Source organism: Macaca fascicularis, chromosome 5 (genome assembly GCF_037993035.2).
Source record: "Macaca fascicularis isolate 582-1 chromosome 5, T2T-MFA8v1.1".
In the NCBI taxonomy this organism is placed as follows: Eukaryota; Metazoa; Chordata; class Mammalia; order Primates; family Cercopithecidae; genus Macaca; species Macaca fascicularis.
In genome coordinates, this window is record NC_088379.1 from 114,382,093 (window position 1) to 114,397,839 (window position 15,747).

The window sequence follows — 15,747 nt, forward strand, 5'->3', positions numbered from 1 at the left end:
ATTCCATTCTGATTTGCTTGATTTGATATAGTCATGTAGACCCTTCATGCCACCAAGCCTTAGGCAAGCATATCATACACACACACTGTATTTACCATGTGACTGTTTTGTGGAAATCGTGAGAACAGGGCTGAATTCCATGCCTGTGTCCCCAGCAAGAGTGAAAACTAGGGTTTTGCAGGCATGGGAAAGTAAGGCAGAGATGGTGAAGAGAAAACAGTAACCTTGGCCATGCCTGGGAACCATGGTCTTCAGGATCCTGTGTGGGACTTCTCCCAAAATGCAGAAGGGGGTTTATAGACACTATTTCCTGGATTTTGAGGGGGCAAGATGACGTTTGGGCTCCATCGGTGGAGTTTCCCAGGCCTGTCTCTTGTATTCATCCTTGGTACCGCTTTTCTTTTTAGGGAAACTGGTAGAGGGAAGAGGAGTTTTGGAGACAGGCTAACCTGAATTTGCAACCGATCTCTCTTTCTATTGCTTAACCCATTTGAACCACTTTTTTTTTTCAGCCATAAAAAAAAATCTCACAGGACACAGGATGGTGAAGAGGCTTGAATTAAATGACATCTCATATACAGGTTAAAAATTCAGGTCTTCACTCCAAAGTGTTTGATTCAAATCCTGGCTCTACCATCTGCTAGCCATGTGACTTTGGATAAGTTATTCAATTTTCTGTTATAAAAAATGGGGCAGCTGGGCCCGGTGGCTCACGCCTGTAATCCTAGCACTTTGGGAGGCCAAAGTGGGCCAATCACTTGAGGTCAGGAGTTTGAGACACGGAGAAATCCCGTGTCTACTAAAAATACAAAAATTGGCCGGTGTGGTGGCTTACACCTGTAATCCCAGCCACTTTGGGAGGCTGAGGCAGGAGAACTGCTCGAACCCGGGAGGCGGAGGTTACAATGAGCAGAGAGCACATTACCGCAGTTCAGTCTGGGCAACAGAGTGAGACTGTGTCTCAAAAAAAAAAAAAAAAAAAAAAAAGGAAAATGGGGCAAATCAGTGCATCTACCTTCTGTGTTGTTGGGAATGTCAAATGAGATAATACAGTAAAGCACTTTAGTGTAATTGCCAGACAAGTTCTTCTTGCCCATTGCACAGATAAACCCAATTCACTGAGACATGTTATTGCAGTGAAGAAATAATTTAATTATTGCAAGGCAGCCGAACAGGAAGATGGGATTTATTATTCAAATCCACTTCCATGAAGGCTCAGAGGTTAGGGTTTTTCAGGAATAGTTTGGTGGGCATGGAGACATTAGGGAATGGGTGCTGTTGTTTGGTTGGGGATGCAATCATAGGGGTGTGGAAAAAAACAGAGTACTCCTCTGGGTGGGGTCCACAGGACTGGTTGAATCCTGAGTCATGGCTTTGGGTGGAGTCGATCAGTAGCCAGAAGGCAAGAGTCTGAAAAAGCATCTCAAAATATCAATCTTACGTTGTACAGTAATGATGTTATCTATAGGAACAGTTGGGGAAGTCTCAGATCTTGTGACCTCCAACACAGTAAAGGATTATAGCAAGGCACGCTACGCCTACATTTTAGCAGAACTCAGGCCCCTCCCGTAATCCTAATCTTGGGAGCTTTCACTAGTTTTACAAAGGTGGTTTCAGTTCCTGGGCAAGGAGGGGGTTAGTTTTGGGGAGGGACTGTTATCATCCTTGCTTCAAAGTTAAACTAGAAACTAAATTCTTCCCATGGTTAGCTTGCCCTATGTCCAGGACTGAGTGAGGGCAGCCAGCTTGTGGGGCTAGAAGCAAGATGGAGTCAGCCATGCTGGACTTTATTATCATAATCTTTGCAAAGGCAGTTTCAATCATGTCTGGTATTACAGCAAGTACTTAGTAAATGGCGGCTATTATTGTTATTATTATGTATGTAAAATGTCTGGTTTGGCAAGACATTGATTAATGATTTTGCACTTTCATTCGATTGAAATGTAAGAGCTGTGAATTCCCATGCGCCCCACACCTCTTTTTCCCAGAGGAATTAACTAAAAGAGAATCAACTGATCACTTATATCAGTTATGAAGGTTCATAGAAGCTTAAAAAACACCTCTGCACTTTTTAAAGATAAAGACTTCTGACCAAATAAGTTTAAAATGTTGTTGATACATACATATATTTTATTTGGAAAAAAAAAGTACTGTCAGTTCTAAGAAATATACTCCATGATTTTGTTTACACTTCAACAATCTGCTTGTCATTTGTCCTCTAATGCAGAATCTTCGACCTGCCAGTGTGCATCCTCTCCCTGTGGACAGCACACTCTGCCTTTTCAAGCTACTCAGTTTTCCTCACACTTCAGTCTGTTTTCCTATTATTGCTTCGGGTTGATAGCAACTTTCCGTGGTATTTGAAGCATACACCCATATGCCAGGATTTTGAATGTCATACTAAATAAAGAGGATTTTTTTTTTTGAGTCAGAGTCTCACTCTTTCACCCAGGTTGGAGTGCAGTGGTGTAGTCTTGGCTCACTGTAGCCTCAACCTCCCAGGCTCAAGCAATCCTTCTAACTCAGCCTCTCAAGTAGCTACGACTACAGGCGCATGCCACCACACCCAGGTAATTTTTGTAGAGACAGGGTTTTGCCATGTTGCCCAGGTTAGTCTCAATCTCCCAGGCTCAAGCAGTCCTCCCACCTTGACCTGCCAAAGTACTGGGATAAATAAAGAGGGTTTTTTTTTTGTTGTGTTTTGTTTTGTTTTGTTTTTGACAAGCCTCACTCTGTCACCCAGGCAGGAGTGCAGTGGCACAATCTTGGCTCATTGGAACCTCCGCCTACCGGGTTCAAGTGATTCTCCTGCCTCAGCCTGCTGAGAAATGCACCACCTCGCCCAGCTAATTTCTGCATTTTTAGTACAGATGGGGTCTCACCACATTGGCTAGGCTGACTTTGAACTCCTGGCCTCAGGTGATCCACCTGCTTCAGCCTCCCGAAGTACTGGGATTACAGGCATGAGCCACCGTGCCTGGCAAAGAGTTTTTTAGAAAGAAGTTCTGGAAAAGAAAGAAGCTTTCCTGCCTGCCCTTTGTCATGGTGGAGCAGAACTATCTAGTGCTCTAATTGTGAGGAGCTCTGCTGAGATATAGAATAGCTTGGTGTGACTTGGTGACTTTAGGGTTAGAGGGCTTGGGTTCAAGTCCTGACTCAGAGCTTACTTGTGTGACCTTTGGTCAAATCACTTAGTTTTTCTCTTTTTTTGGTTTCCTTGGGTAAAATAGGGTAGCTGGCTCTGCAAGGAGGGAGGGTAAATAAATTAATAATCCTGATGAGCGGTAAATATGTTGGTTCTTACTGTTAATGTGCTAGGCTATTTTAGTGAATTATTTCTGACCCAAACCAGTTTCCCACCTCCAGTTTCAGGAAGATAATAAACCTAGTAGTGCTGAATTACCAGGACGCATGTAGGGCTAGTGGTTGATTTTATTCCTTATCCCTGAAGGTGCATCACCCTGCACTTTGCTGTAATCTTGAATTAAAATGGTTCTGAACCTCCTAATAGTAACTCATTATTGACAGCTTTAGCTTTCTTGAGACCTCTGAAACTCTTTCTGCCTGGAGCTGGAGCCAGGAAGCTTGGATTCTAGTCCCTATTCCTCACTTCCTATGGGGGATTGGCAGCAAGGCAATTCACTTTCCTGAGCTTGTTTTCACAGATTGGGTAAGATTCACATGACATTTTACATGGAATGATTTTTAAGTTGGGGAATGTGCATAAGATAAGTTACTGTGTGATATGTTGATAATAATGCTAACAGTAGTAAATGCACTTATTTTATTAGTAGGCGTGACCTCAAGGCTTACCTAGAGCGTGTTTTTAGTTCTTTGAGTCCTCATAATGCTGAAGATCTTAGGCATATGATTCTTTTCCATTTACAGTGGTGGCAGCATTTGGGCAAGATATTATATAGAAGGAAGATTATAAAATGTATATTAGTCAAATGTTGCTAATTATTTGCCATGATATGTAATTTGAAGAAGGAAGATAGAATTTTGGGGAGATTCTTATGTGGAGTTACACAAACCATGTGCTTTTTGGATAACTTTGGAGAGAGTAGAGGGGGCATATCGGCATTATATTTATAGATCCTTCGTACATTTTAAAATTTTTATTTGAGACAAGGTCTCACTTTGTTGCCCAGGCTGGAGTGTAGTGACACGATCATAGCTCACTGCAGCCTCGACCTCTGGGCTCAAGCGATCCTCCCCCCTCAGCCTCCTGAGTAGCTGGGGCTACAGGTGCATGCCACCACACCTGGCTAAGTTTTACAATTTTTTTGCAGAGATGGGGGTCTCACTTTGTTGCCAAGGCAGGTTTCATATTCCTGGGCTCAAGTGACCCTCCTGCCCTGGTCTCCCAAAGTGCTGGGATTACAGGCATGAGCCACTGTACCTGGCTCTACAGATTCTTTCATGCTCAAAAATAAATGAAAATACATTCTCCTTTATTTCCAAATGTGCTTTTTTCTTGATCCTTGAACTACTTTCTTTTTTTGTACCTCAGTAAACACAGTGATTAGCAGAGGCTGAAGGAGAAATCACAAGCTATTTTCCATAGTCTTAACTACATTCTGTCATGGAATAAAAACGACTGATTGTCCTATGTGTTCCAGCAGAACTATTAGATACATCGTTTTCTGGGAACCCCTCCTTTTGAATTCCTCTCATTTTGAGGGTCACCATGGCCCAAAGCCACCACTGGTTTTAGGGGACAGCCCTAGGACTCCAGTCCACTCCCAGACAGGTCACAGCTCTGCCTGTCCATTGGTAATATATAAAAGGTATTTATGTATGTATGTATGTATGTATGTACGTATGTATGTATGTATTTTTGAGACAGAGTTTCACTCTTGTTGCTCAGGCAGGAGTGCAATGGCACGATCTCGGCTCACTGTAACCTCCGCCTCCCAGGTTCAAGCGATTCTCCTGCCTTAGCCTCCTGAGTAGCTGGGGTGACAGGCATGTGCCACCACGCCCGGCTAATTTTTTTTTTTTTTTTTTTAGTAGAGACAGGGTTTCTCCATGTTGGTCAGGCTAGTCTCGAACCCCCAGCCTCAGGTTATCCAGCCACCTTGGCCTCCCAAAGTGCTGGGATTACAGGCGTGAACCACCATGACTGGTCAAAAGATTTTTATATATTAAAGATCTACCATTGAAAAATAGTAAAATCTACCATTTAATCTATATTTAAAATCTACCACTGAAAATGAATTTGTGCAGAAACAAATTCATTTTCAATTGTAACTGAACCTTTGTTAAACCCTAGTTGGAATGTACTTACTCACTAAGAAAACCCTGATTCAGGGCTTAAAAATCATGTAGATGATATAAAAGCACTTTCTCTTCACTTTCAGAACCATTAGTTCAAGAACTATTTAATGTTTCTTTTCAGTTTTCCCCATAACACTTTCTTTGTGACACTAGTGTAGAATTTATTTTATGCTACTGGAACATACCAATGCATTGATTTTATATTGCCATATAGGTTGCACATACCTTGAAGGCAAAAACCTTGTTTTCTTTTCTCTCTCTCTTTTTTTTTTTTTTTTTGAGACAGAGTCTCACTCTCTTGCCCAGGCTGGAGTGCGGTGGTGCAATCTCAGCTCACTATAACCTCTGCCTCCTGGGTTCAAGTGATTCTCCTGCATCAGCCTCCCGAGTAGCTGAGATTACAGGCATGTGCCACCACACCCAGCTAATTTTGTATTTTTAGTAGAGACAGGGTTTCTCCATGTTGGTCAGGATGGTCTCGAACTCACAACCTCAGGTGATCTGCTCGACTTGGCCTCCCAAAGTGCTGGGATTACAGATGTGAGCCACAGTGCCTGGGCCAGTAATTTTACATTTGTATTTGTTAGAACTTGCTCTCAATTTGATAAAGGTGACTTTATAAAATACAATGTTACTATTTTTTTTAAAGAACCTAAAAAATTCATTTAATTTTAAATTTTAATTAAATTTCTAAGTTTAAATTTTAAAAGTCAAGAATTCATTAATACTCAGGCAAGTCCCTTACATAAGGCCATTGGAAGATCTAAGTCCAGCTCTGCCCAGGGCAGCTCCTGCAAAGACTGTTTTCATTAAACCCAGTTTTCATTAGATGAGTCTTCCTGGGGCAAATATATTTGTTTATAGTTTATTATTTTAGTTGAAATATAAATCTTTCCATAGTTAGCACCTAGATTTCAGGATTTTTTTGTTGTTGTTGTTTTGTTTTGTTTTTGAGGTAGAGTCTCGTGCTCTCTCCCAGGCTGGAGTGCAGTGGCGGGATCTTGGCTTTCTGAAGCCTCTCTCCCCCAGGTTCAAGCAATTCTGCTGCCTCAGCCTCCCAAGCAGTTGGGACTACGGGCATGGGCCACCATGCCTGGCTAATTTTTGTGTTTTTAGTGGAGATGGGGTTTCACCCGGTTGGTCAGGATGGTCTTGAACTCCTGACCTCAGGAGATCCGCCTGCCTCGGCCTCCCAAAGTGCTGGGATTATAGGCATGAGTCACCATGCCTGGCCTTTGGATTTTATTAATACACATCTTTCCTTGGATTTACGGGAAAAATCTGCTAGTTGTATATGTGAAGTCTTATTCTAATTCTTGCATTATTTGGATCTGGGACTTGTAGAAACATTTGTTTGCTTATTTACTTGCTTTTTGATACATTTTCTTAAAAACAGAAAATTATTTGAAAGATAAGATGTATGTGTAGAGAAAACATATTTCAAATAAGTGCATTAGATTTGGGGTCACTGACTTAAGTGGAAAGACTTGCAGCTGCAATTCTTTATTATGTGTGAGCTTATAAGGAAACTGGGCTCAAGGGCATTGAAGGATACATAACTTTCCTTGGCATTCAGGGTCTGCCCTCTATCGGTGATATGTGCATAAATATACCTTTATCCCTCAGAATTCCGCACTAGATTGAAATAAATGTTATCAATTAGGCATAGTGTATGGGAGGTCAGATATGAATGAGGTAGAAAACCCTTTAAAAACTCAAATTGTAATTTTTCTCACTGTGGGATTTGCTGTTAATGCAGAAAGGATAGGGATAAAGTTAAAGAAAAATAGACAAATTACAAACATTTTAAATTTCACCATTAGAAGAAGAAGTAATTTAAAAATCTTGAATTAAATGAGGGATTGGACATCTTTATTGATGCAGGAGTAAAGTCCACTCCATTTTCTCCATGCATTGAATACACTATTTGGTTTTACATAAACGTGTCTTGATCCTTTTTGTAAACCAGTTACTCACTAATAGTAAACCCAGCGCTCTTGTTAATTATTAATGAGACTCTAAATATTCAGAGAGATAACTTTTTTAGTTCATTGCATAACACCACCAATGTAAGGGTTTTTAATTTACAATGAAATTATAACTTCATGAAACAAAGTTATAATATAACTTTATGAAAAAATTAACATTTAATGGAATTATTAAATAGTGAAAAATACTAAAATTACATGCTCTTTTGCATTGTTTTTATTTTTTATGTAATCTTTTCTTTGGCATTAAAAAATTAACATGTGAGAAATCTTGGAGAAGAAAATACATTGTTATATATTACTCTCTAGGGAGTAAAGCTACATGAGTGGGCTGTGGAATCTAACGGGGTTTACACATTGGCATTTTTGTAATTTAAAAACTGTGCATGCTGGGCACAGTGGCTCATGCCTGTAATCCCAGCACTTTGGGAGGCTGAGGCGGGCAGATCACTTGAGGTCGGGAGTTCGAGACCAGCCTGGCCTACATGGTGAAACCCCATCTCTACTAAAAATATAAAAATTAGCTGGGCATGGTGGTGCGTGCCTGTAGTCCCAGCTACTCAGGAGACTGAGGAAGGAGAACAGCTTGAACCCGGGAGGCAGAGGTTTTAGTGAGCCAAGATCACACCACTGCACTCCAGCCTGGGCAACAGAGTGAGACTCTGTCTCAAAATAAATAAATAAATACAGAAATAAAAAACCATCTTTGTTTTTAAAACTGACTTCAAAATACATTACAAAGCTATAGTAATAACCAAAACAGCATGGTATTGGCATAAAAGTAGACACATCACCAATGGAACAGAATAGAGGACAAAGAAATAAATTCACACAGTTATAGCCAACTGATTTCCAATGAAGACATCACAAACACACATTGGGGAAAAGGCAGTCTTTTCAATAAATGGTGGTAGTCTCGACAATAAAGTTAGTGTCTTCAATAAAGGCAGTCTCTTCAATAAATGGTGCATGTGAATGTCCAATTTTTCTACCACCGTTTATTGAAGAGACCCCCATTTCTCAGCATATGCAAAAATCAGGTCAAAATGGATTAAATATAAATGTAGGCCAGGCATGGTGGCTCACCCTTATAATCCCAGCAGTTTGGCAGGCTTTGGTGGGGAGATTGCTTGAGGCCAGGAGTTCGAGACCAGCCTGAGTAACAGAGCAAGACCGCTTTTCTATGAAAAATTAAAAAAAAATTAGCCAGGCATGGTGGCACGTGCCTGTAGTTCCAGCTACTTGGGAGACTGAGTTGGGAGGATTGCTTGAGCCCTAGAGATCGAGGCTTCAGTGAACCGTGTTCATGCCATTGCACTCCAGCCTGGGCGATGAGACTGTCTCTCAAAAAAAAAAAAAAAAAAAAAAAAAATTAAAGGATTTAAATATAAGTACTGAAACTATGAAACTACTAGAAGCAAACCCTGGGGAAATGCTTTATAACACTGCTCTGGGCAAAGATTTTTTTGGATAACAGTTCAAACTTATAGGCAATAAAAGCAAAAATAAACAAATAGAAGTATACAAAACTGAAAAGCTGCACAGCAAAAGAAACAATAAATAACTGCATCTGACCAGTGGTTAATGTCTATGTAAGAAACTCAGACAGTTCAATACCAAGAAAACCAATAATATAATTTTAAAAAATGGGTGAAAGCAGGCATGGTGGCTCACGCCTGTAATCCCAGCACTTTGGGAAGCCGAGACCAGCCTGGCCAACATGGAGAAACCCCGTCTCTACTAAAAATACAAATGTTAGCCAGGCATGGTGGCAGGAGCCTGTAATCTCAGCTACTCAAGAGGCTGAAACAGGAGAATCACTTGAACCAGGCAGGTGGAGGTTGCAGTGAGTGGAGATCGCACCACTGTACTACAGCCTGGGCAACAGAGTGAGACTATGTCTCAAAAAAAAAAATTGTTTAAAATGTTCACTCCAAGAAATTTATATATATTTATACACACACACACACACACACGCACACACACACACACACGAAATAATTGCAGCGCTAAACAAGGCACCTTCGACCAAATCACAACCTCCTCTTTGATTCCCCTTCACTCTAAGCCTCTTTCAAATTCTTTTTCCTGAGCTGGAAGACCAGTCAGATGCCCACGGGGTCAGTGCAAAGCACCTTCCCAGCCGGGCAACTGAGTACCTTTCTCTAGGAGTGCATGACGTCCTTCCCCGCAACTCCTTGTTTTAAGGGATTTAACCCATTAGGAAATTCATTTTTCAGTCTAAGCCAAAAGGAGGTGTCAGACATGGCAGTCTTCACTTCGAAGGTCCGTTTCCTGCTCCAGTCCCTGGCAAGGGTTCTAGAAGAGCCTGGCTGTCGGGTTTACATGAGGCCACCAGAAGATCTAAGCCCAGCTCTGCCCAAGGCGGCTCCTGCAAAGGCTGGGACCTCGGGTGCTGCTTCCTCAACCCTCTCGGTAACCACGACTCAAAGGAGAGACCTCAAGGATGCGAGGAGCAACACATGCTTGGCCTGTGTTCCAGGAAAGAGACCTGTCCAGAGAAACAGATTGGGCAGTTGCATGGAAACTTGAGTCAGAGGTGGTGGTTTGGGGGTGATTTGGACAAATTAGGTTAGTTTAACAAAGCTCTGAAGTGGCGGAAGAGCTCCCCTGGACTACTGATTGAACACAGAACAAGAGATAAGCATGGTGTCAGACTAGGTCTTAGAGAGATGCAGGCCAGTCTCCTCCGACAGGGCCTTTGGACTGCCAGGACAGACACTGCTACCTACCCTCCACCAGCAGGAGTCATGGTAAGGAGCGACTGGGGTGGAAACTTGGGAAAAAAGCAACAACTAGATCGTTTTTGGCATTTTAACATAGAGACAGTGATAAGTGGTAACAACAACAAAAGAAAAACAAACAAACAAACAAAGCTTGAAGAGACCAATATTTAACCCCCATCCACCCAAGTTTCACACTTAAGTTCTATTCCCATCTCCCCCATTAGCACCACTGAACTAAATATCTATTTTAAAGCACCCAAACCAGTCTAGACCCTCTGGAAACCAAAAGCCCCAGCCAGAGCTGTCACCTGTCTTGGGTCCAGGTGAGAGGAGGGTTCCAGGAAAGGCACCTCGTTAGTCACCCAGCACAGCGCACAGGGCGGCAAGCTCGGGCATGAGCACTTGATGGGGACGTGGTTGGCAGTCACAGCATCCGTGCTGACACGCGACAAAGGGGACTCTTCGGTAATCCCGACTATTTGGTACCAGAGCCAAGACTAGAGGGAGCTGGGTCAGCAGAAAGGTACCCTGAGTCTCAGCAACAGGATGGCCCGTGAGAGGCAGGATCCAGGCGGGAGAGAAAAGGGGACCAAAGCACGTCTTGCACAAGGCTGGTATGGACAGGACTGATCCTTCTTGCAAGGACCAGAGAATGCACTTGACTGCTGGCTGATCAATCTCTAACTGGTGAGTGTGTGTGACAAGGCTCAGCCCTGGCTCCACAGGGAGCCACGAAGCTAACTCAACTGATACAAATGTTCCCACCTCTGCCCCACCCCCAAGTCCCATGGTTCCACCATCACCTGATTTTCATTTGGACTTCTTTTACAGCCAAAGTAGGTATAAATGCTAAACAGAGACCCCCAACACCCCTACCAGGAGGGACACGGCAGATTCTATAATGGCGCAGCCAGAAGGCTGTGGGCTATAGGCAGCAAGGGGGAGAAAGAGAACCGATACTGGCCTCAATCAGAACTGACACCGGCCTCTGCTGATGTGCAAGAAAAAGAGGGAAAGGAGTGTCACGGATGCTTCTGAAGCCCGCGAGTGTGATTTTGGATGGAGGCCAGCCGGCGGGGACCAACTTTGCCTAGCTGGCTGCTGCCAGTTCCTGTAAGGGGCATTTTTTCTGAGTAAATGGCGATTCCTCTTCCATGTAGCATCCGCTTGGATCACGATGCTAATTATAACTGGAAAGGGGTGTTTTGGGGAGTGTATTTAGGAGAGGAAGAAAGAAAAAACTTAAAAAAAACCTAGATGGCTCAAAGTTTCTGCCTCTTTTGTAGGAATAGTAAGTCAACTATGAGCAAATACTTTAATTCAACATTAAGAGGAAAAAGCATACTTTGGAAAGCATACAGAAAAAAAGGTAGTTAATGTTGGATGGCTTGTAAAACGGAACCTCAGGGAGCCTAAACAAAAATGCATCTTTGGTCAAATTCTGCTTTTTTTTGAGATGGAGTTTTGCTCTTGTCACCCAGGCTGGAGTGCAGTGGTGCGATCTCAGATCAATGCAACCTCTGCCTCCTGGGTTCAAGTGATTCTCTTGCCTCAGCCTCCCGAGTAGGTGGGATTACAGGTGCAAGGCACCATGCCTGGCTAATTTTTTGTGTTTTTAGTAGAGACAGGGTTTCATTACATTGGCCAGGCTGGTCTTGAACTCCTGACCTCAGGTGATCTGCCTGCCTCAGCCTCCCAAAGTGCTGGGATTACAGGCCTGAGCCACTGCGCCCAGCAACTTTTGCTTTTTAAAATTCCTAGTTTGACTTCACTTCCCAGTGTTCATGGAAATGACATCTGCTGCGAGAAGTGTGGAGTTGGAGGAGTCTCTGGGAGTATCAGAGGGTTGGGGAGTTTTATTCTGGCAGTTTCTTGATCTTCTCTTTCTCGGTCTCGCGTTTGTCTCTTGCTATCACCAAGAAGTGTGAGTAGCGCTTGGCGACCTGCTCTGAGAAAATGCTATCCAGAGTCTTCACCTCCTGGGCTGCAGTGGAAGACTTGGGCTTGTGGTCCCTGTAGCCCTGTTCCTCGAAGGTGGGCAACAGGCCCCAGCTGATGGTACTCTCATTGGCGGCCACAGTGATGCTGCTCTTCCCACAAGCCAGGCTCTGGGTTCTCTAGCCACAGAGGTCCTGCACTGCTTTTGGGTACACGGTAGATTCATGGGAGGTGTTGGTGGCCCCCCAGAGAAACAGACCACCCACTTCACTGATGGCAAAGGAGCAGGTGTAACCAGCATAGATCTGGGACGCCCCACATCCAGAAAAGTCAAACAGCTTCACCAGGCAGGGGACCATCTCATCCTTCTGCTCTGCATGGCCCAAACTGCCATAGCCACCGGAGCCCCAGGAGAAGACTTGCTTCTGGGAGTCCAGAACCAGTGTGTTGTTAGCGCCACAGGCCACGTCTTGCACAACCACGTTTGGTACAGGCGGCATCTGTTCATTTTTGGTCTTCTCGATGAAGATGGCCACTTGCCAGGGCACCAGTTTGCAGTCGTATTCTATCTGCTGTGGCCAGGCAATGAACTTCCCATCTGAGTTGTGTCTCAGCTGACCATATTCAGGGCACCCAAAAGGAACAGAGGTTTCCTTTGCAGTCTATTATCGTACTAAATCCAGCCCCACAGGCTGTTTTGGTAATTGGCTGGCCATTGTACATTATCTGCGCGGGGCTGTGGACAGGGTCTGTCTGGTTGCCAAGGACCAGCTGCCCCATCTTGTTCTCCCCAAAGGCAAACACAGAGCCGGTTTCTGTCAAGGCCAAGGTGTGGTTCCGCCCACATGCTGCGGACACGATCACTTCGTGGCTGAGACCCTCAAAGAGTCTGGGGGCTTTCACTCTCTTGGTGTCGCCATGTGCCAGCTGCCCCTTCTTGGAGGAATTTTTAAAAGCTGATCTCCTAGAAATATAGTAGAATAGTGGTTACCAGAGGGTCACGGTGGGGTCGGGTAGATAGGGAGGATGGGGAAATGAGGAGAGGTTAGTGAACGGGTATACGATTGCAGCTAGTTTGAAGAAATAAGGTCTGGTGTCCTATTTTTGACTATATTTGACAATAGTGAATATTTCAAAATAATGAGAAGTTTTGAATGTTCTTATGACAAAGAAATGATAAATGTTTGAAGCGAAGGTAAGCCAGTTACCCTGATTTGATCATTTCACAATGCATACCTGTATTTAAAGATCACACCGTGTCCCATAAGTATGCAAAATTATGGGTCAAAAATAAAATAAAATGTAAGAAATCTGTGTCTTTGGAAATTACTATTTTTCTCTTTTTTTTTTTTGAGATGAAGTCTTGCTGTGTCACCCAGGCTGGAGTACAGTTGCTTGATCTCGGCTCACTGCAACCTCTGCCTCCTGGGTTCAAGCAATTCTCCTGTCTCAGCCTCCTGAGTAGCTGGGATTACAGGTGCCTGCCACCATGCCCGGCTAATTTTTGTATTTTTACTAGAGACGGGGCTTCACCATATTGGCCAGGCTGGTCTCAAACTCCTGACCTCATGATCTGCCCACCTTGGCCTCCCAAAGTGCTGGGATTACAGGTGTGAGCCACTGGGCTCGGCCAATTGTATCCTCCTTTAATGAGTTTAAAGTGTCCCCTCAAAAGATGTTGAAGTTCTAACCCCCGGTACTTGTGCATATGACTTGATTTGGAAAATAGGATCTTTGCCGATGATCAAGTTAAGATGAGGTCATTAGGATGGGCCCTAATCTAATATGATTGAGTCCTTACAAAAAGGGGAAATTTTGTCACAGAAACTGACAGTTAGAGAGAGAAGACAATGTGAATACACAGGGATAAGGCCATCTATTTAATACCAGTCAATGAACACTTGAGGCTCCCAGAAACTAAGAACCCTTTCAGATAATCAAAATGCCAGGCTTTTGTTTGTTTGTTTGTTTTAAGACAGAGTCTCACCCTGTCACCCAGGCTGGAGTGCAGTGGCATGATCTTGGCTCACTGCAACCTTCACCTCCCAGGTCCAAGCGATTCTCGTGCCTCAGCCTCCCGAGTAGCCAGGATTACAGGCGTGTGCTACCACACCCAGGTAATTTTTTTTCTTGTATTTTTAATAGAGATGGGGTTTTGCCATGTTGGCCAGGCTGTTCTCAAACTCCTGGCCTCAAGGGATCCATCTGCATCAACTTCCCAAAGTGCTGGGATTACGGGTGTGAACCACCATGCTTGACCAAAATGCCACTTTTCTGAATATATGTTTATTTTTTGGTTTCCTGCATATATCCCAACATCCATATCTTTTACTTGCCCACCACGTTCCCATTTCTCTTTAAATCAGGTTTTGATTTTCTGAAAGTCTGAATGTTGAATTCACTGGTGTCCTGGAATACACTGCAAATAATTCCTACTTGCATTTCACTGACACTATGCCTTTCCCTGGGTAAGTTTTGCTTGCTTAAATTGTATATGTAAAGGTACCCTCAGCACTTTAGAGGACATATACAGTATGAATTCAAAATATAATTACTTTTAGGAGAGTACATAGAAGTACTCTGAACCATGGAGTACCATTAAATGGAAGTTTTTATTATAATTACCAATTTTACATGATACATGCAGTTATGTATGTGTTCTGATTCCTATCTCCTCCCTTACTGTGAAAGGGCTGGTTAATTGAGGAGAATGTGAAGGTTATTTCACCACAAAACGCTCTAACGCTCTAACTCAGAGTATTAACAATATTTATTCTGATTATTAGTTTTCTCTTATGCATCCCTTTTCATTATCTGATTCACATCTCTCACAAGTGATGTTAGTGTAAATGGTTGAATATTTTCAGAGTATAGTATATATAACAACATAGCACCTTAATCTCACAATAAGGTTATTTTTTCTGTCTTAATTTTATCCTATTTTATCCTTATATATTTCAGAATATGGATCAGCAGTCTTTTTTTTTATTATTAATTTATTTTGAGACAGAGTCTTGCTGCTCTGTTGATGAGGCTGGAGTGCAGTGGCATGATCACAGCTTACAACAGCCTCAACCCCCTGGGCTCAAGTGATCCTCCCACCTCAGCCTCCCGAGTAGTTGGGACTACAGGCACGAGCTACTACGCCTGGCTAATTTTTACGTTTTTGGTAGAGATGGGGTCTACTATGTTGCCCAGTCTGGTCTCAAACTCCTGAGTTCAAGCAATCCTCTCACCTTGGCCTCCCAAGGTCCTGGGATTTCAGGCATGAGCATTACTTTCAGCCAGCTGCTTCTATACAATAGGCTTTGTTCTTACCGTGTTTTCTAATGTATTTTGTGCTATTTCCTACTGTTCTAAGACACAAAAGTAAAAAAAACACATATTTTCATATATTTACATATATATAATGTTTACATATATATTTGTATTTGATGTCTGGGTCCAGAGTTATACCTGAAGTTTTTATTAGGTTAACCATGATAATTGGCGTCCTACTGCTGTCAGATTTACTCTAACAAAGAAATAGATTACTGTTTATTATATTGAAGGAAGGGTGTGTTTAACAATGGCTAGCTTTTGAAGTGAAAATCTCAACAGATAGTAACCCAATTTATTATGGGATTTAATGTGTTTGATGGAGGGGACAGAAAACATTTTTAGCCAGTATCATGATTTCTAATTTTTGTTTGGGTCTTAGAGAAGAGGGAAGACTTCACCTTCCAGATCCCCTATGGACCAGTTCCAGATGTTGGAAACAGACATTTGGGAGATCTTTGGATTCCTGCATGGAC

General features: G+C 42.9%; 1 long non-coding RNA gene and 1 pseudogene across 1 annotated transcript in view; one reads left to right on the forward strand and one right to left on the reverse strand.

The window, feature by feature from the left end:
- LOC123573609 (uncharacterized) overlaps window positions 1–15,747 on the forward strand; it is an 81,050-nt gene that overhangs the window by 12,550 nt on the left and 52,753 nt on the right. The gene's annotated exons all lie outside the window — the stretch shown is intronic.
- Window positions 11,782–14,395, reverse strand: LOC102136998 (protein RCC2 pseudogene; annotated as a pseudogene).